Source organism: Lissotriton helveticus, chromosome 1_1 (assembly GCF_964261635.1).
Source record: "Lissotriton helveticus chromosome 1_1, aLisHel1.1, whole genome shotgun sequence".
NCBI classification, from domain to species: Eukaryota; Metazoa; Chordata; class Amphibia; order Caudata; family Salamandridae; genus Lissotriton; species Lissotriton helveticus.
The window spans coordinates 740,192,261-740,214,208 of NC_136057.1; positions in this window are offsets into that span (position 1 = coordinate 740,192,261).

Below are 21,948 nucleotides of genomic sequence, written 5' to 3' on the forward strand. Positions count from 1 at the left end.
ATATGTCCTGTTTATTCATCACCCCAGCTTGACGTGGCTGCGGTGAGAACTTCTCTATATTCATGTACACACCCAGGATGTGACGAGCCATATTTCAACACAAAAGTGAGACATTGAACTCTGCGCCAGTGAACTTCGCACACGGGTAGGGTGGGGGCTCTTTAGTTTGTAGCAGGAGGCCTCGCTTAGAGAGACTGGCTGTGATTCTTGGTCAGACAAGCTCAGAGCCTGCTGTTCAGTAAATATGGGTGCAGAAGTTTGGTCAACTTAACAAAAGGCCTACAAATTAGGCTGACAGGGCCCACGTAGGGGCTCATACTTCAGGTGTGGGCAGAACAGGCCTGGGGTACCCCATGATAAAAAATAGACCCTCCGTCATTCCCTCCTCTTCTTCATTTATTGAACAAAATCCTTACAGCATACCTATCAGGTCTTTGAGGTATTACGTAATGGCAGCAGGCTTCAATTAGTGTAGCCCTATTGTTGTTACCTCTACAACTCCTATAAGTGCTACATTATGCACAATCCCTGTTCTATGTTTGCTCTCCCTTTGCAAATTATGCTTTTCTCAGGAGGTGCAACTGCTACGGACTCGGTGTGCTGACTGGAGAGCATATCGTACATTAGGACAGACAGGTATGACATTGTAACACATGCTGCTTTCTGTGTGGGAGGCCGGTTGGTGCAAATATAACATCCTACCCTGTCAACTGTCCCCCTGTCCCATCTTTATCAATGGCTATTTATTCAATTTGGTACAATATCTATTTTTCTCGAAGCAATATTTCAGGTATAACAATGATCAGAATTCACTATATGGAACATAGTCATTCTAATGATCATTGTCTCTAATTGTTCTGAAAGTCTTGAGCAAGACTTGAGGCATTGTTCCAATCGTTGGTACGTGTGGCTTGTGTGACTAGTTGGAAAAATGTCTTATCTTCTGCTGTACTTGTACTCTTTTAAAAAAAAAAGTCTCCTGAGTCTTAATGTAGAGCCTCAGAGATGATACCTGTAAACAGAAAAAGTAACCGTTGGTGCCTGTCTTCCAGTAACTTGAGAGGTTTGAAGGCACTTCTATTACTTAGGCTCATTCAATATGAAGAAAACAAAGTGATGAAGAGGTAAAGATGTCTCGTTGCCACGACTTGTAGACTGAGGGGTTTGGGGCGTTGATGTTTCCAGACGTTCTTTAGGTGATGTATCCTTGGGGCCCGCCTACACACTCTTCCTTTCCACTGCTGTGTAGTTGTAGCATGTGCAACCCTTCAGGACCAGTTTGGGATACCATTCTCACTTGGTAGTTTCCGTGGAACACATGTAGTTTCTGTGTGACTCCATGCCCCTTGCACAACCCCTCAATCACATGTGAGCTGAATGCCGGTCCAATGTCAGAACGCAAAATCAAAGGTACTTAAAAGCGCAGTATAAACTCTTTCAGGAGGCATTTGGCAACAGTTTGTGCATTGCTGTTCGTGGATTGGTATACGTCAGTCCATTTGCCGAACATGCACACAATAATCAACACCTACTGGTAGTTTGAGTAGAGGGTTATGTTGATGAAGTCCATTTAATGTGGGGAAATGAAGTGGCCTGGGGCAGTGGAAGTCACACCATGGGAGCTAGCATTTTCTTTGGTAAGCGTATCTTTCCATTTAGGCCTATCTGTATTCCCTCTTCTGTTGGCCTCCATCCTCCCCTGCTCCCTTCTTCCTTTTCTTCCACCCCTTTCAATAATATACTTAGGGGCATAGTGCATAGCATATCATCATCCTTCACCTTTATATCATTATATCAAGTGGAGTAGAAGCAATTTGAACCATTGTGTACTCATAATCAGTTAATTCTATTCCTTTTTGTACATCTGCATCAATAATTTCTTTACCTATTCATACATAATCTTCGGAGGAGATGTGTGTAACACACTCTACAATTGAAACTTTGGTAGCCACAGGCCTTGAAATAGTTGAGCCATAAAATGGTGCATGCCGCATTTGGTGGCCAACTGAGGTAAGGAGGGAACTCCAAATGAAGGAAAGAATTTATGAATTATACTGTCATCCCTATATAAGACTTTACAAAGAAATGCATTATCTCCAATGGCAAAGGAAGAATTAAAAGATTGTATTATAGCTTGACCCAACAGCAAACACAGATGGAAATGTCTGCCACAGTAATACTTGTAGGAATCAAAACACTCACAGTTGTCAAACTGTGCCCAGGAATGTGGAATTCCTATGAGGTCAAGGGCAACAATTTTTCATGCAAATATTTGCAGAAGTTTGGAAGCAAGGCTGATAATTCTTTACTTTTAAAATAGAATGTTCACAAAAAAAATGCAAAAACATTTTGCTAAACTACTGGAATAAGGTAGAAAGGTACCATTTCACTGCAAAAAATAAACAAGCATTGGTAAAGCAAATGCAATTGTTGGTCAGCCTTTTGGCCTTGTCAATGCACAAAAGTGCTCCCATGTACCTGGATTATGGGCAGATATACAATTTTTGCGAATTCACAAGGCAACAGAAGTAGGCCAAGAAATAGTACTCCAAGAATATGTTTGTGAACTGTAGTTAAGCATGAGCAAGTATGCAGGTGTAGATTTGCTCAACCGAAGATCTAAGTTATTGCAAGTTCCTAATACTCCTATCCTTTGTAGTCCCTGGCGAATAGACTGCATAATGCATTTTAGCACATTCTACCTTACATCACAATTACCATTACATTGCATGATTTTAAAACACATTTTTAGAAACTACCATTACAATGCATTCCATTACAACGCATACCATTACAACGCATAATACTGTTAGGGTAACAGTAGGGTAAGTGCTGGATAGGTTAGGGGTAAAAATTACTATTCATACCCCAGTGAGTGCAACAGTAGGGTAAGTGTTGGCTAGTGTAGGGGTAACAATTACTAATCCCACTCCAGTGTGTGCAACAGTAGGGAAAGTGTTGGATAGCATAGGGGTAAACATTACTACTTCAATCCACCATAAACCCATACCCACCCTAAAATTAAAAAATATCCATTATTTACCTTATATTAGGTTGTAATGGCATGTGTTGTAATGGTATGCGTTGTAATGGCATGTGTTGTAGTGACATGCGTTGTAATGGCATGTGTTGTAATGGCATGCAATGTAAAGGCAGTTGCAAAACTCATACCTTCCAATTCTACAACCGAAGTTCTAAGAAGAATCTAGAATAAGAAAATGTGGTATTGTGTTGGCATATACTGGGATTATGTGTTTCTGAGACATTATTCAGCCTATTGGGGGTATTGCCTACAGCAAGCTGTTAGAAATGAAGGACTCTTTTTAACTGTAAGAAAGGAATTTGTAAATATTTGTGGACTACATTGTGTTATTACAGATAAAAAGTAAATGGAGGTACTATAATACCAGTAGCCTTAACTTGCATGTGAAAACTCTTTTCACCACTAAAAAAAGTCCCCTTTGGTTTCTGCTTCAGCAAATTCTATGTTTTTCGTACATGGAATAAGAACATTTTAGACATCATTTGGCCGAACAGGGATGATATTTACAAAAGGATATGCAAAACTGAAGACTGCTTCATAACTGTTGGACATTTTGCACCATATATGAGAATATCAGAAACAGTTTTCCACATAGTTGCTTTCACTAAGGTGGTAACCTATCACCAAACCACTATTAAAAAACTTGTAATGAGTGCAGTGAACAGTATGACATAGTTGTAATGATCTACTGTGCACACATTTTATTTTTACAATCCATTGATTGTTTTTCCCCACTGTTTCATGATGAGCCTTCACACAAAGCACTGTTGAAAGTGAACAAGTAAGAAACTGAAAACAGGAAAAAAGAGTAAAACATTTGTCTATGTTGAATTAAAGTTTCGCTTAAAAAATATTGTATGTTGTTTGGTTGCCTGATGTTCGAGATGAAATTCTAATCAAATCAATCAAACGTTTTATTGTTCCAGTCAGTTAAAAAACTTAACAATATAGATTCTAAAAATATAAGAGAACAGTAAAAACTTTTGGTTAATTCCTTAAAATCATAAAAGTTAATACTCAAGTAAATGCAAAGATTTCCGTTACACAATTAATAAATCAGTTAATAATTTTCAGATGTTTACAAAAATATGTGATTAATAGTTAGTAGATCAGAGGGATTAATTTGCCCATAGTCCGCTATGCGAAAGCGAATACTTTTCAGACATTCTCAACAACCTTTTCAGTATTTTCAGTGTACAGTATTCACACTCAAAGACCAATCAATCTTGTTCAGCATTACCGGGCAATGGCTCGACAATCAGTTTTTAAAGCTTGCTCGTGTACGATAATGAACTTTATCAGTTGACAATTCAGTAAGGTGTCAGTTGGGTCCAAGCCAGCTATGATTGCAGATCTGCACTGCATTATTCTTCTGATGTTCATAGCGTTTTTAATAAAGTGACTCATGCTTTTAACAGCTTAGAACATGTGCAGATGATTGATTAATTAAATCCTCTTTGCTGCTTCCACATAATCTACATTCTTTCGGCCCTTTGTGGACCCATGTTGGCTGGTCCACGATGGACGGCAATTTGCCTAAATGCAGGGCCATTAGTTTTAACGTTCGATAGACCGAGAAGGTGATGTTTAGATGTGGTGCTGGGGTAAGTGTCTTATAGTTGGTGATTACCATCCAGGTGTGTTTTCTCTTACTGAGGATGTTTTTGTCTACTAGCAAGGAGTGGAATTTCGCCGATTTGTTTGAAGGCGCAGTATGACAGGATGGTTTCCTAAAGCTCACATGTACATGTTGCTGATGAAGCTTTCTTCAGATATTGATTGTAGGGAGACTTTTAATCCTTCTCTAGTTCCTCCCACAGAGCCTTATTTAGTTCCGATTCTGCTGCATTTTGCTTCAATCTGTACCATTGCTTAATGGTTGCATACATTCTCCCCAATGTTTCGTTGGTTACCCCAAATTCTAATCTCACCCTGGCTGGGGTCGCAGACTGATGAATTTGAAAGACCCTTTTGAATATTGAAACTAATAATTTATTTAACAGGTCAGCATCTTTCCCGTTAAATGCAGTACTACCGTATGATAACGTTGGAAGCTCTTTAGCTGGCATTACTGATAGTAGGGGTGTAAATGATGGTCTCTTCAGTTTTTTTGCTACGGTCCTGAAGTCAAATGATAGGGCATTTGTTCTCTGAATCATTTGTGCTTTTTGTTCCCGATGATTGTGCCTGCTGTCGATGTAAAAACCCAAGTTCTTGTAATTAGAGACTGCCTCTAGCTTTTTGCCCTCTACTGTCTACTGATCAGCATTGTGTTACTTTTTGCTCTATTGATCTCTAACTTATTGCCAGCTATGTATTCCAGCATTCCTGTGAGCAACCTTCGGAGGCTGATCTTAGTTAAGCTCATAAGGGCAACGTCATCCGCGTATGATAGATGGGATAAGGACAGAGTACCCAAATCGGGTGGATGGGAGTTGATCTTATTGAGCTTTTGTGTCAGGTCTGCCATGAAGAGATTAAAGAGATGCAGTGGCAGCACATACCCTTGTTTCAGCCCTTTAGTAGTTGTGACCTTCACTGATAGTCTGACCCGTCTCACAACTTTACTCTCATCCATGTATTGGAATAAAGAAGCAGTATTTGTCTGAGTATGTTTTCTCGGATTTTCCAAGCACACAGTTTTTCCCATAGAATGCGACAGTCCACACTGTTGAAAGCAGCCTTTAAGTCAACAAAACAGAGGTGCAGCGACTACTGACATCATCGCGGGGACTTTAGAAGTCAAGAACTTTTTTTTTGTAAAGTTGGATTTCTTCTAAATTGATCATACAAAGAAAAGTTAAAGCAATATTCTACTAAATATTTACAGTTAAACTTTATTTAAAACATTTCTTTAAGTGTATTTTTCAGTATGTGAAATAGATTTACTGATGACAGAATCTCCACTGTAAATGTGGGTCTGGTGGCTCAGTAGACTAATGCTGATGGGCCCACTTAGCCTTTCATCCATCTGAGGTTGATAAAAATGAGTACCATTAAGTTAGGTAACAATAAACTTCTGTTATTCAGTGCCAAGATAACTACAGGTGAACATGCGCTTTACAAATACACGTTATGATAAAAAAAATGCAACAATGTTGTGCCGGCTTACAAAATTGTTAAAAATAAAAGTAATTATTAAAGTATTTTCTGATAAACACATATGAAATAAAAAAATAATTGGTGTATTATATAAATATAATACACAATAATCAATTATAGAAAGAACGTACGAAAATGTTAGAGGTTCATTTACAAAAAAAATAACCTTACAATTAACAAATAGAATTTGAAAAACCTTATAAATTGAAAAAAACAAAGGATACAAGTACGTTATAGTAAACAATTACAGGGACCTTATAGTTAGGAAATAGAATTTAAAAAATACTTAGAAATTCATTGAAAAAACCAAAGGTTACAGAGATGTTATAGTTAGGCTGACATTTCACTCGTACAAAGGCAGATAAACTCAGCAGTTATAGTTAGCTAACTATAAATTGCACCCCTGTAATGCACTGCTTATGACCTCACATATTGCATCATTCATGACATTGAAGGAAAACTCAATTAATGCCATTTTAAACCCCAGTAATTAGAATGAGATGGTTGATTAATGATAACATACTGGCCCACTGTAAACTCATGTGGTAGCAAGAAAGAATTGCTAAATGAAAAGCTGTTACAAAAATTGGAAGCGCATTGACCAGATTTTGAAAAGCCTGTCTCATACTCCTTCCTTCTTTTTATTAAGGCCTATAAAGTGAGCATTGAGCTTGCTAGCTACTCTTGGTGCTCCTGCTTGGTCGCCCATAATGGAAACTCAATATATTTTAAAAGCCAGTTATGGAGGATGGTGATGAAGGTTTGGAAATGGACCCTTTACGAGATCCTGCGATTTGGCTTTATCTCCAAACTAGATAGATGATTATGGAGCCACTAGTTTGTCTTTTTAAGTTAAAAAGATTGTCTGGAACTACTTCTCAGGTCCTACTGCTTGAAGAAATGCTGAATCAAGCTCCCCAATGCTAGGGCCTTTGGAATTATACGATTCTGTGGCCATGGTGTTTTATGAATGATCCTGGTTTTTCCGCATTTGCCACATAATCCATCATCTGCTCCATATCTGCAGATTTTACCAAAAACAATGTGATTCTATCTCAAATGGATCAAAAGTTACTAAAAATGCAGCAACCTGTCCTGCCACATAATGAAGGTCCTTCACAAATGTTCAATGCTCACATTTCAGTTGCATATTGTGCGTGGGTATTAAACTGGTACTAATGAGGTGAAACATTTGCGACAGGTAACAGCGCATTGGAAGGCAAAGCTCGAGTTTTAGCTGTGATATTTGCCGTGTTTTTAGATTACTGATTGTATGCTGATATGAATAACGCCTGGTTTTAAAATCTTTTATGGTTACTTTCACTGTACCTTAGGCACTTGCACTTTGACCTTAGCCAGTCCCCGGTCCACCATGGCTCCTTGGGCTGATTGCGTGGTGGGTCGTGGCTCCTCCGCCTGTTCCCTCCTTTCCGCTACTGGGGACAGTATTTAAGTCGCATGTGTGCCCGGCCATGCAGCGACAGGTAGCAGCGTGCCAGAAGGCAAAGCTACTCGAGTTTTAGCTGTGATATTTGCTGTGTTTTTAGATTACTGATTGTATGCTGATATCTTATGAATAACGCTCGGTTTTAAAATCTTTTATGGTTATTTTTCAATGTACAATAGGCACTTGCACTTTGACCTTAGCCGGTCCCCGGTCCACTGCGGCTCCTTGGTCTAATTGCATGGAGGGATGTGGCTCGTCCCCCTGTTCCCTCATTTCCACAACTGGGGGCAGTATTTAAATTGAATGTGTGCCCGGCCACGGCCGCGTGCAGTGGGCGCGCCAACGGCACGCCAAATGCAAGCCCATCTGTGCCCATCCGTGGCGAATCGTGGCCAGCACCAGCCATGCTGCCCGGCTGTTTAGCAAAGAGGTAATTCAATGGTCCAGAAATTATCTTCTGGCCCTTAGTGATAATCCTTGGACTAGAGCACATTGTTTTAACTTGGCAATTGATGCATTTCCCAGCACGTGCACGGGACGTAACCCGGTTCTAGGAGGTACCGCAGAATATCTCAGCAAAAGCGTCTGGAAGGGAGATAAGTTGGGGCAGAGTAAGCATGCTGAGCTGATTAGGGCCTGCCTAATCGATTGAAGATCTTTGGCAAAGCACGCAGAGGACATATGGCTACTACTTGCTGAGAATGAGTGGGAGGTTTTGTTTCTGACAGAAATGTGGCTGAAGGAAGATGCAGCAGTGGTGTTAGCCATTCCACCTGGTTTTAAAATATGCTGTGTGAACAGGGAGGGAGAAAAAAGAGGAGGGGTGGTTGCTATTATTTTATAGGACTCGTGGGAAATAGCATCCTCAGCACTGCTTAACATGGATCTGATTGAAGGGCTTATCTTTGCATTAAGATTATCCCAACAACATCCTTTGCAGGTCTATTGGTTCACAGACCACCAGACCGTACGGCAAGTATACAACCGAAATTGTGCAATTACATTGCCCAGAAATCTTTATTGTTTTCCAATTTCACTGCATTAGGGGATTTTAATCTACATGTGAACAACTTAGATGTGTCAGGCAACGCAATTTGTCTCTTCTCTTTCCGGTGCTAATTTGACTCAGCACATGACACTTTCTACTCATAAGGCAGGGCATACCCTTGACCTGGTATTTTCCAACATCAGGTTGGTCCAAGACGGGGGCAAGATGGCGGCCGTTGCTTAGTCGGCCGACTGTTGGGATAGTGGCAGTGGCGTCCTAATTCAGTAGCACTATGTGACCGGTGTTCCTGTGTGCTCCGTTGTCTGCTCTGCTGTTTGCTGCTTATACGGGAAAGAAGGATTTCCATGATGGTATCACTCCCGGTTAGCGCCCGACAACAACCAACAATAAGCAGCCCACTTACCAAGCAGCTTTGACGGACTATGAACCATGAAGCTGTGAGCCAAGACCCGAGACCCAAGAGCCAGTAACTGACGACCTCTGCCCTGATCTGCTCTGCCCAGCATCACCGCATCGCTCTGCACCCTCCGTTGTTTCCCGATGTCTCCTGATGTCTCCCGATGTCTCCCGATGTCTCCCGATGCAAGGTAAAGACGGAGCTCAAGCGGGGGTATTACGGATATAACATCACACCACTGAACCTCTTACTGGGCCTCTAACTGCCAACAAATTTTGCTCTGCTGCACTGCGCGTCTAGCTGTATTAGCGCTCAGCCGCTCCCCTCGACCTGCACGCCGCTTCGTATACAGCCTTGCTTGCCTCTGCCGAATTATCACTGAAACTGAAAACTGCCACTGAGTGCTTCGCTCTACATTATTTACATTACTTACTTCGCTCTACAGACAGCGCTTCCCCCAGATCTCTCTGCTGGAACCCTGGAACCCTGTATTCCCGTCCTGCTCACCTGGTCGGCACGTTAGCAAGTCAGGAGAACAGATCCTTGCCGATCCTTGCTCTTCCCTCCTTCATCGGCCAGTCTTCATTCCTCATCACTGCCTTACCTGTCTTGCTCTCTTGCTCTGTGCTCCACATTCCCTCTGCCAATGTTCTTAGGAGTCAGTCAGGCGCATCACCAGAGGCAAAGACAGCAAAGACTCTGGAAAGCCTGCATCGCAGCAGTAGTGGCACGGACACTGTATCAGCAAGTTTGGAAACACCTTCAGAGCCTGATTAATTGTTCTATCGCATCATCTAATCACAGGGCCATCGGGGGAAGCGGGGGAATCCTAAGCGTGACAATGCCGCCAAAACCACTCCCAGCGGCCGCAGCAAGGGCGGCCACAGCAAGGGCGGCCACAGCAAGGGAGGCCACAGCAAGGGAGGCCACGGAGGTGGAGATGGCAACTGGGGGAGCGATATGTGGGACCCCCCACCCCGATCACCAGGTCAGGGCAAGCTTCTCTCCTTTAATTCTGATCAAGACCGTCTGACGCCACTACCTCCAAGAAGAGCCCCCCCCTTCCAAGTATCGTGTGGCAGGGCCTTCTGCCACAGGGCATTCTGTAGTTGAGCTTCTGCAGAGGGTGAAGACATCTAAGAAGACCATCAATGATATAGATTCAGGAAAGGACACTGGTGCAGAAAGCAAGCAGGGCTCCCCCTTAGGTGATGAGGCCAGCTTGCCTGATACGAAGGGAGTCACGGACGAAGAGGGTGACCCATTTACCGTCTACCACACCACGCCCATCCCCCCACTCCAGTACCTCCAGTACTTCCCGCAACCCTAAAAACAACTCCAACAGGGTCCGGAGCTGGGTCTTTGATAAATGCAAAGGTATATGAGGAGGCTGGAAGTCTTGCGCGCTCCGACATTATTTCGGCCTTAAGAGAGGGGCCCGCTACAGATAGTCTGGAGATTGGTGAGGGGGTACGGAAGGGCAGTGGTAAATCAGTTAGACCCCCACTGGCTACCCCTCATCAGGAAGTACCAGATACAGTGATTAACTCTTCCCTCAAACCCTCTCAGGCCCAGCCATCTAAATTAGGCTATCAAAAAGTTGTACGAAAGAAGAAAAGAAAGGAATGGGTGGAATCGGAGCAAGAGGAGCAAGAGGAGCAGGAGGGACAGGAGGGGGATAAAGTGGAGAAGGAGCCCAGTGACTGTTTTTATTCACTCAAGGAAGGTGCGGAGTGGTCAGACGATAGAGAAAGCACTTCACTAGGGGCAAGCAGCTCAGATTCAAATGGCGAAGAATCAGAAGACGAAGACGGAGACGAAGATGAAATCCGGCAAACAGCTATTAAATCTGTATTTAAAAGCACACAGAATAGGAGAGGACGGTCTAGGGGAAAAAGAGACTCAGCCCAGGACAACTGCTCTATTACTCCAGTGTCGAAATCAAAGGAAATGATGCCGGATGAGGAAAACAGACTCTCAACTTTAGATACTATACATCAGGCCATCCTGGCTCACAGAGAAGAGGCCAGACAAGATAGGCGGAAGGTACAAGCCGGGATGAGAAAAATGCAGGGCATTGTAAGTAAGCTGTCAAAAGCTTTCTCAAATCTGGGTGACAGAGTCTCTAACTTGGAGGAGAGGATTGTCGGGACTGAGGCAGACGCATCCAAGGCTACATCCATGCAGAGGAACATTCGGCACAAACCAGGGACATCCAGTGGAAACTTGAAGATTCAGAAAACAGGCAAAGACGTAATAACCTTCGTGTACTCGGAGTACAAGAAGGCCTTGAAGGGGCCGACCCCAGACGATATGTAATAGACCTCTTCAAAGGGGCCTTACCAGAATTATCACAATGGAACTGGCCAGTGGAAATCCAAAGGGCACACCACATCCCGCTGAAACCGCGGGCACCAGCTAAATATGGGGAGAGACCCCAAGCTCTACTCATCTTTTTCGGTAACTTTCCTCTGCGGCAGGCAATATATGAAAAGGCTAGGCCAGATGCTAAGAGATCAGTCGGGGGGGTCTCCTTCTTCGTGTGCCCTGATTTCTGCCATGTGACAGTGGAGAGACGATGGCGGCTCAGACAACTCATCAAACCTTTTCAGGACAAAAACGTACAGGTGTTCTTGATCAACCCAGTACAACTAAAAGTAATTAAAAATGGTTCTGTGGTATATTTTGCCTCAGAGATAAAAGCCAAAGAATACCTGGACACAATGGGTAATTAGGAGGTTATCATGCTTTAGCTTTGATTAATAAGAAGCAAAGAAGTTATAACGCTGTTGGTTAATCAGTATAGCGGGTGTGGAAGGCTGTCTGTAATTTTACATGCACTAGAAGAGAATAGGGGGCACATGGGGTCGGGAAAAGTAAAGGAGGTATAGTTCTGTCTTTATAATTACAAGAAAAGTAGAAAAGCTACATGGGGTTAGTGGGGTCACTGAGCTTAAGCTGTTAATTAAGAGGAATCTGAATCACTGTATCAATCTATGATAATTATGGGTCAACTTGAAGATATAGGTGCATGTTAAATTAGCTACTGCCAACTCCCACAGTTCACATCACATGCTCTGACTCGTATCTGAGCGCCCAAATGGGGTTAAAGGGAATGCCAGGGTGGGGAGGGGGGGTGGGAAGGGAGGTGGGTTTGGGGGTGGGGGGAGGTTTCGAGGTAGGGAGGGGGGCCTAATAAAAATGAGAAAAAAGATTAAAAAAATTCAATATACCTGGTATAAAGTTTTTTTTCAAAGGGATTTTTGGAAACTGTGTGAGATGTTTGAAAAATAAAGAAAAGGTATTAGAGCCTGCATTACAAAAGCACAATGGGGAGACTTAGTATCTGCTCTATTAATGTCGGGGGTCTTAATGACTGGGCTAAGAGACAGAGGTTGGACCAATACATTAGACTAAGCCAAACCGAAATACTCTGTCTACAAGAGACCCATCTACCATGGGTTAAGAAACATCTACTGAATATAAGAGGATACGAGCTGCTGGCTAGCTCCTCCCAAACCTCCAATATTAGAGGAGATGCCATATTGGCTAAACCAGGTTTGGGGGGGAGCAGAGGACACCTGGCAGATGCTCATGGTCGCTGGGCAGTGGTTGAAATGAACTTGGGCTTTACACTATGTACTATATATGGGTCAAATCACGATGATCCTGAAAACTTTGAAGATCTCGAGATTGAATTATTGAATTGGCCCTCTCCTCTTGTAGTCTGTGGAGACTTAAATATCTCTGCGGATTTTAGAAAATCAGGTATGATTACCTCATATCAGGGTCAGAAGCCCAGGGTATTTCAGGCCATAACGGCATTAATTAAAACCCATGGGCTGCAAGATGTATGGGGTGAAAAGGAGCCTAATATTCCTGGATATACATACTTTCCCTGTCCTGCTAAAAAGTTTTCTAAACTAGATTATTTTCTTGTTTCTGCTTTTGTCTTAAATAGGGTGGAAATTAAGAAAGCACCCAAGGTAATTTCTGACCACAAAGGTATCAACCCAGGCAGACAATTAGGGACAAGCTGAGGCTATTGAAAGAGACATATATTCATAAACAACTCATTAAAAAAGCAATAGACTGTAATGATATCAAAAAGGGTTGATTTTTAATATAATTATAAAAAATATAAATGTGGATACATCCGATTCAATAAAAAGATAATTGCATGATATAGATAAACATGGATTAATTCGAATAATATATATCAAACAAACATATCAGTATACATAAAAATTGATTTAGAAGAATTTTTCTTAAAAATAATTTCTCCAATGTGGAAAGTATATAAGGCTGTAAGTCTACGCGTTTCGACAAACACATTTGTCTTCCTCAGGACAGGTTGATAGCAGCCATTATTTCTAAAAAAGATAAAACAAAATCACAACCACATAACAGTACATTGCAAGTGCAGCTATTCACATGTATAAGCGATGATTCTGTTTAAAGCATGCTTCTTCTTTTCTTTTTTATATAAAAAAATTCCTTTTTCTTTACATAGCCGGGCTTTATATCCAAGGACAACAATGATGTAAAAACACACGGTTGGAAAACATTAACATATTTGATAAATCTCACATTGGCAAAAAACACGGGATGAATCCCGAGGATGCTCATATGGTAGAAAAGGGCGTAACATTTTTCATAGACCGGTCTCTCTGGGAGATTCTGCAGTTCTAGAATTTTACACTAAAGTATTTGCCAAACATTATTACCTATTTATTTTGGCTGCGTATATCACATCCATATGTAGTGTCACACGGGCAGGAGGAATTAATTATAACTGTGCCAGAGCAATTAACATTATTATCTTCTTTGGGGAATACTCAACTAAACCTTTTAGAATTCTCACTTGTGATTGACTACAGGGTCTGTAAATAGTTAAGCAAAAAAGGAACAACCACATTTAAATAAGGACACTACAACAGTTCATTAACGTTTAAGGTTTCATCACTAAAAAACCTTACCTAGAATAGAGAAGTTATAGGTTAATAAGTACGTGGTAGTTGGGGCGGGTAAGGCACCTCTCCTTTTACTGCTGGAGACGGTATGTGATGGCTGTTCAAATGGGAGAGAAATGTTCAATAGGAATATTGTAACATATTTCTTTAGTCTAATCAAGTAATTGCAGCAGATGATATTCTTACCTGTTTAAACAGAAATCACTGCTGACTTCCTACCTCTGCCCACAAATACTCTTCACGCTTTATTTCATTAAAAATATAAAGGACAGAATTCCTCGTTGGTTTCTTTAAACGAGCGATGTTTTCATTTAGACTAGAGAAAAAATAAAGGATGTATGAATCCTATTATTTACAATGGCTGTTAGAAAAGATTGTGAACTTGATCTAATCACTAGATATTAGTAGAGACTCCAAAAGATTGTTGATTACCTTGTAGCTAGTGATTAGCAGGGCGCTGGCTAAAGTCCAACAATGGTATGTATTTCCTTTGTAATTCTCTCAAATGGACCGCTCCGTCTCATGCATCAACTACAGATTGCAAGATAAAGTCCAATATAATACTTAGAAAATGCGTCTGAAGTCGCATACAAAGTATTAATTCCGCTTTCTGATAAGAATTTACCTGTTGTATAATGCTAATGAAAGGTGACAGACGCCGAGCTGTAAGACGCAAACTTCCTCCGTTCTGCTTGTTTCTTGAACGATGAAAATGAGTCAAAATAGTGGCGGGTTCCAAATAAATACCTAGCAAATGATACAGGCTAAAGATTGATGTTCGTTTTTGCACCGCTCATAAAAACAACAACAGCGGTTTGGAAACTATCAACTATTTTGCCAGTAATTTACCTGTTTTACACTGATCACTTGAGCGCGAGAAAGGCGGTAAGTAAAATGATTTCCAAATCCGCTAGCTTTCCCACAGGCGGCTTCGGTTAGGTGCCAGAAGCCTGTTTGAACGATACAAAAACCGCAGTTATAATTAGTTTGACCCAGGTAGAGAGCGGTAATGCTTACGAAGCGCTCAGTTTTAGAGTGCCTATTGCAAGTATGGCAACTGAGAACGTGCCATGTAACAGAGGAGTGAGGAGGGGTGGTCTATTGGAAGGGTTGTTCGGCGAAAAAACTTACCGGCGTTTGAAACGCAGATCTCACGGAAGTTCTGTCCTCTTCAGCGGTGTATGCAGGAAACAATGATTTCCTGTAGTCCGTTTTCGGATTTATACCATGAAGGTATACCGCCCTCATGTGGGCCCCGCCTTTATTTAAAGTGAAACTTTACTTTAATAGATACTAGCTAGATAGTTGGGAGATATTAAAACGGACGCATGCGGAATCTGTATTTGAATAGCGACAGTTACCAAATTTATATAGTGACCAAAAAGGAAGCGGGCAACGGTGTTTTATTGAAGGGGAAAGAGTAGATATTACCTAAATGAAGAAAGACTGAATATTACCTGAATAAAGAAAGACTGTAACTTATTACAAGCAGTCTTAACCGTAATTCTTAGCAATCATGTGATGACGAATAACAGTGATGTCATATGATTGCATTTTCCCACGGTAGATCCTGATTTAATCCATGGACAAAAGTCCCAAGGGTAAAGATCCAAAAAACCTCCCGTTTTTTGCGAATGGCGTCTCCTCCTTGGTTCTGTTGTGCATGGATTTTTTCCAAGATGCGCCATTTCAACTCCTCGGGTTTATGGTTAAATTCAATAAAATGATTCACTAGCGGAGCTGTAACCTTTTTAGTTTTAATCGCTGACCTATGTTCGGTTAGCCTGGTCCTAATCATGCGTGACGTCTCCCCCACATATCCAAGATTGCAAGGACACGTGAGGAGATATACCACATTTTTTGTGTTACAGGTCCAAAGTTCTTTAGCTTGGATCTTTGTCTTGTTAAAATTCATAGTTTCACCTGTTATTATGGTTTCACACGATTGGCAGGAACCACAACGCGAGGTGCCCTTAAGGGCAGTTGCCCCATCAATGGATTTTTGAATGAAGGGAATATTCATAGTCTTGCCCTTATACCGTGAGTGAACCACGTAGTCTTTCAGGTTTTTATTCCGCTTGTGGGCAAACATTGGTTTTTGTAATTTGTTCTGGTTATCTGTAACATTTAAAAGATGCCAGTTCGAATTTATGATCTGCCTAATCGTGGAATTCAGGGTTGAGTGTTTGGTAATACATACTAATTTTGGATCTGCTTTCTGTTTCTTATTTGCTAGGTATTTATTTGGAACCCGCCACTATTTTGACTCATTTTCATCGTTCAAGAAACAAGCAGAACGGAGGAAGTTTGCGTCTTACAGCTCGGCGTCTGTCACCTTTCATTAGCATTATACAACAGGTAAATTCTTATCAGAAAGCGGAATTAATACTTTGTATGCGACTTCAGACGCATTTTCTAAGTATTATATTGGACTTTATCTTGCAATCTGTAGTTGATGCATGAGACGGAGCGGTCCATTTGAGAGAATTACAAAGGAAATACATACCATTGTTGGACTTTAGCCAGCGCCCTGCTAATCACTAGCTACAAGGTAATCAACAATCTTTTGGAGTCTCTACTAATATCTAGTGATTAGATCAAGTTCACAATCTTTTCTAACAGCCATTGTAAATAATAGGATTCATACATCCTTTATTTTTTCTCTAGTCTAAATGAAAACATCGCTCGTTTAAAGAAACCAACGAGGAATTCTGTCCTTTATATTTTTAATGAAATAAAGCGTGAAGAGTATTTGTGGGCAGAGGTAGGAAGTCAGCAGTGATTTCTGTTTAAACAGGTAAGAATATCATCTGCTGCAATTACTTGATTAGACTAAAGAAATATGTTACAATATTCCTATTGAACATTTCTCTCCCATTTGAACAGCCATCACATACCGTCTCCAGCAGTAAAAGGAGAGGTGCCTTACCCGCCCCAACTACCACGTACTTATTAACCTATAACTTCTCTATTCTAGGTAAGGTTTTTTAGTGATGAAACCTTAAACGTTAATGAACTGTTGTAGTGTCCTTATTTAAATGTGGTTGTTCCTTTTTTGCTTAACTATTTACAGACCCTGTAGTCAATCACAAGTGAGAATTCTAAAAGGTTTAGTTGAGTATTCCCCAAAGAAGATAATAATGTTAATTGCTCTGGCACAGTTATAATTAATTCCTCCTGCCCGTGTGACACTACATATGGATGTGATATACGCAGCCAAAATAAATAGGTAATAATGTTTGGCAAATACTTCAGTGTAAAATTCTAGAACTGCACAATCTCCCAGAGAGACCGGTCTATGAAAAATGTTACGCCCTTTTCTACCATATGAGCATCCTCGGGATTCATCCCGTGTTTTTTGCCAATGTGAGATTTATCAAATATGTTAATGTTTTCCAACCGTGTGTTTTTACATCATTGTTGTCCTTGGATATAAAGCCCGGCTATGTAAAGAAAAAGGAATTTTTTTATATAAAAAAGAAAAGAAGAAGCATGCTTTAAACAGAATCATCGCTTATACATGTGAATAGCTGCACTTGCAATGTACTGTTATGTGGTTGTGATTTTGTTTTATCTTTTTTAGAAATAATGGCTGCTATCAACCTGTCCTGAGGAAGACAAATGTGTTTGTCGAAACGCGTAGACTTACAGCCTTATATACTTTCCACATTGGAGAAATTATTTTTAAGAAAAATTCTTCTAAATCAATTTTTATGTATACTGATATGTTTGTTTGATATATATTATTCGAATTAATCCATGTTTATCTATATCATGCAATTATCTTTTTATTGAATCGGATGTATCCACATTTATATTTTTTATAATTATATTAAAAATCAACCCTTTTTGATATCATTACAGTCTATTGCTTTTTTAATGAGTTGTTTATGAATATATGTCTCTTTCAATAGCCTCTGCTTGTCCCTAATTGTCTGCCTGGGTTGATACCTTTGCACAAAAATTGTTTTCCCTGACCCAGGAGCACGATCCAAATCAGGGGGTCCTTGTTACCCACAAAAAAAAAAAAAATAATAATAATAATTTCTGACCACAATCCATTGATACTCCAAGTGCACATTGATACCCTGACCAGACCATCATCGAGGTGGACTTTTATAAGAAAGTCATGGCTATTAAAGCAGAAATAAATCAGTCATTATCCCAAAGAGTGGCCGATCAATATCAGACAGATAGGGGCTCATTGTATGAAACCGGTGAGCAGGCGGGTAAACTATTAGCTCTTAGAATTAAACAAAAGAGTAGCCAAAATATCATTAAAAACATTCGCGAAGGAACTCAGAATTATTCCGAGCCGGAAAAGATTACTATCAGGCACTGTATAAGGAAGAGATAAGATCGGACTTCTCTAATACAAGCTGGGATGATCTGGGCTAAGCATGGGCGGATCTGGCGGATCTCGCGTACGCGAAATTGCGGATTTACGGATTCGCAATCCGCAAAGATACGCGAACTCTAGCGGATTTGCGGATTTTCCCGTTTTTTGTGTTGGCGAGCGTTCGCGCCGATTTTGGGACAATTTCGCAATTGCGAACTTACTTTTCGGCACGCAACGGCCGCGACTATGTTGTTTCTACGTCTGGTTTATCATCACAGGTTCACAGCACCCTCTGTTTCACCACTGCCACCCTCTTGGACACCCATGCCACCCTCTGGTACATCCTCACTGCCACCCATTAGGTTTGTTTATCACTGTAGTTTATGGGGGGTGAAAAAAGCAAGCACACCTCCCCTACTTCAACTGCCATGAATTAATTGGGGGTTGATTAATGTGTCAGTTATTTAGAAAGTTCCAGTCTGGCTGGCACCTGCTTCCTTCCTTATCTGTAATTTGCTTTCTGTTGCAGTGAAATTTTTTTTCACAGGACCTTTATGGTCTACTTGTAGCTATTCTATGAGCCTGCTGTTTGGGTCATAGCAGGGTCATAGAATAGTTGCAAACTCTGGAGGGGCCCCTCAGGAAGCACTACAGTGAATGTTACAAATGTTAAGTTTGAACTTTTGCACCTGCTCATTGCTTTCAGTTTAGCAAAAATCGTTTTTTCTGCAATTTCGCGCATTTTTTGGGGCGCGAATCCGTGCGAGATCGATTTCGGGAGCCGCGAATGCTTGCGAATACACGTATTTTTTTTTTGCGACGTGTATGTTCGCGTGCTTTTGCGCGTGTTCGCGAGGCGCTTGTAGCTATACGTTTGCCAAGTTAGACTAGCGGTCGTACACGGGCGCGGCCATCTTGTTTGCGTGACGTAATTCCGTTTCCGGCCACTATGTGTAATCTCGCAAACTGTGCTGCTCGCTAGTACAATTTCGCGCGTGCTCGCGAGGAAAATCTCGCGCGAACTTACCCACGCGGTCGTGAACGGGCGCGGCCATCTTGTTTCTCATTCATTGCTATGGTTCTGGGCATGCTTTCTGTATCCTCTCTGAATCTCTGCCATCCTTTGCTTGTTTGAAGTTTATTTAATCTATTTTACTTATTATCTATCCCTCTATTTTTCTAGCTGTATATTTTTGTGTTTTCTGCTACTTTTAGTTACTTTTAAACTACTTTTTTAAACTCTTTTCTTTTCTTCTTCACTATTCTATTTCTTCTTTATCATTTAAGTTTATTTCTGCCCAGACGATGGTAAAGGGAGCCGGGAAGCACCCTGAGAAGGGGAAGGGTCCCGCACCCCGTGCCCGGCTCCCGTGCGGGCGTTTGAGGGGGGAGCAAGAGGTGCCGCGGGAGATCTTCAGCGCGGAGGAAGTGGCGGCACTCATCTTCCACGTCCAGCGCCGCCTCCCCAAGACGATCCTGGGAGGCGGCAAGATCGCAACTGGCTATGGCATCCGGGAGCGCCGGAAGCAGTGGGAGAAGGTGTGCCGGGCCATGTATAAGCTCTCTGGGGTCCGGCACACATATAACCAGGCCACCCACCGCTGGACCGATGTCATGGACCGGGAACGGGACTTGCTGGACGCGCTCGGCGTAGAGGTCCCCGGGCTTGGTGAGTAGTAGTAGCTATTCATCACTACTCTGTTTTATCCGGCTCTGTTATTTGCAAATCTTTGTTCTTTACAAAGAGCAATAATGCTGCCGATTACATTGTAGGTAAATTATATTTGAAAATCTTCTATGCATTTCAGGTGCACTGCTCTCCTTCTCAGTAGCCTTGCTTGCTACTATGCTTATTTGTTTTGTACATTGTGTTCATTTCATTGGCCTGAGAAATTATGTATGAGTGTAGTGTAAAGATAAGAACTGCGTAATGCTAGACACTAAGGGTCATATTTTCAATTACTGGCGCATCCCTGCAAAGTAGCAGGGATGCGGCAGTAATTGTGTGCCATGCCACCACCACCCATTGGCCCAAAACGTCACAGAAGCCTTACGCATCTGTGCCGTAAAGGCGGCGCATTGCTGGAGTTCCGTGCCAACGATGGCGCAGCTCCAGCAATGCTCTGGGGTACCCTATCTCCCCAATGCTGCATCAAGCCGTACGTCGGCTTCAAGCGCGCAGGGTTTGACTCATGCATCATTGTCTTAAAAGTGACTGATTGACATCTTGTAGATTTCCCTCAGCCACTTTTAGGATTCGTCCCTGCGCAGGTATGCCCTCCCTTGCGCCGGAACGCCCCCTGATGGCGCAGGGCTTTACAATGTGATGCATCGCCCATAATTTCTTTTTTTTTAATATATACGCCGCACCAACACCATGGCGAGTCTTTTGTTCTGCCGCTGCGTCACAAAAGTCACGCAACAATGGAGGAAAATGAGCCGCAAGGGACTTCTAAATCAGCCCCAACAGACTGAAGTCCACTCCTTCCTTTAGACACATGGCTATAAGAAGAAATAGTGGTGGTGGTGGGTGGATTGATAGTTTGAGTATTCACTGATCTGCAAGCAGGATGGACTTTGTCTGTCACTTCGCGTGCTGCGGACTGCTGCCTGCAGTGCCAGGCCTAGGCAAACCTCTTTAGTAGTCTGTTTATTGAGTTACATAGGAACTTTCTAAGTCAACGGTCCGCAAATCAGGCAATACGAATAACGTAGTATACCACATGAGATAGATCCCGTGGAATAGTTGTCTATCTATTTGCTATTTCTCCAAAAAATTTTGTTATTGTTCTTTTGAAATGGTTGATTTGGTTGACAAATCTCATCCATGTTTTCTGGTCTTTCTTTCTTTCATGTTGTACATCAGCTCCCCCCAAGGGCAAGAGGACACAGGAGGAGGAGGGTGCTGTTCAGGATGCAGGCCAGGATCGGGCAGGCGAGGGCTCCTTTGCTGGCCCCAGTAAGTTTTAATTGTAATAAAGAGTACCTATTTTTTCCTAGCGTTCCTCATTCGATTTTTTCTAAATCGTCTTTGATCTTCTTGTAGACTGGATATAAATTCTTATCCTGGCTCTAATATGACTCCCTGTGGTATTACTAGATTATTCTTATTAGTCTGTCTGTGTAGCTAACTAAGATTGGACATTTGGCAATTCCATTGGACTCCCATTCTATTCAGCAATAGCTCTATGCACTGTCTCCTTACTGACTAGATAGTGTGGCAGAGTCATTCAGCTCCCGAAGTCACCGATTATTGATCCCCAATGATCTCTAGATTATCGTACGCAGGACAAGAGAGTACGGAGTCACAGCACAGTCAAGAAGTGTCAGAGGCACTACTCATGCTTGCAAAAATTCCAAAACCTTTAGCTCATCCACTCTAGTCTGGAGGACCAAAAACCACAGAGTCTATTTAAGTTTAAAAGCTTTATTAAAAGTAAACACATTTATTAAAATCTACTTTGTCATAAAACTATTTCACTGAAAACGGAAAAGTGGTTAGTGCTGACGATTAATTGGACACATTTCTTGTGGTCGAGCCGAGCTCTCACCTGGTTTGAACTTGATCCTGGTCGTGTTCTTAGGAGTCAAGCTTCTGTCTGTTAGGAGAAAAAGTGGTACGTGTTAAAAATAAAAAG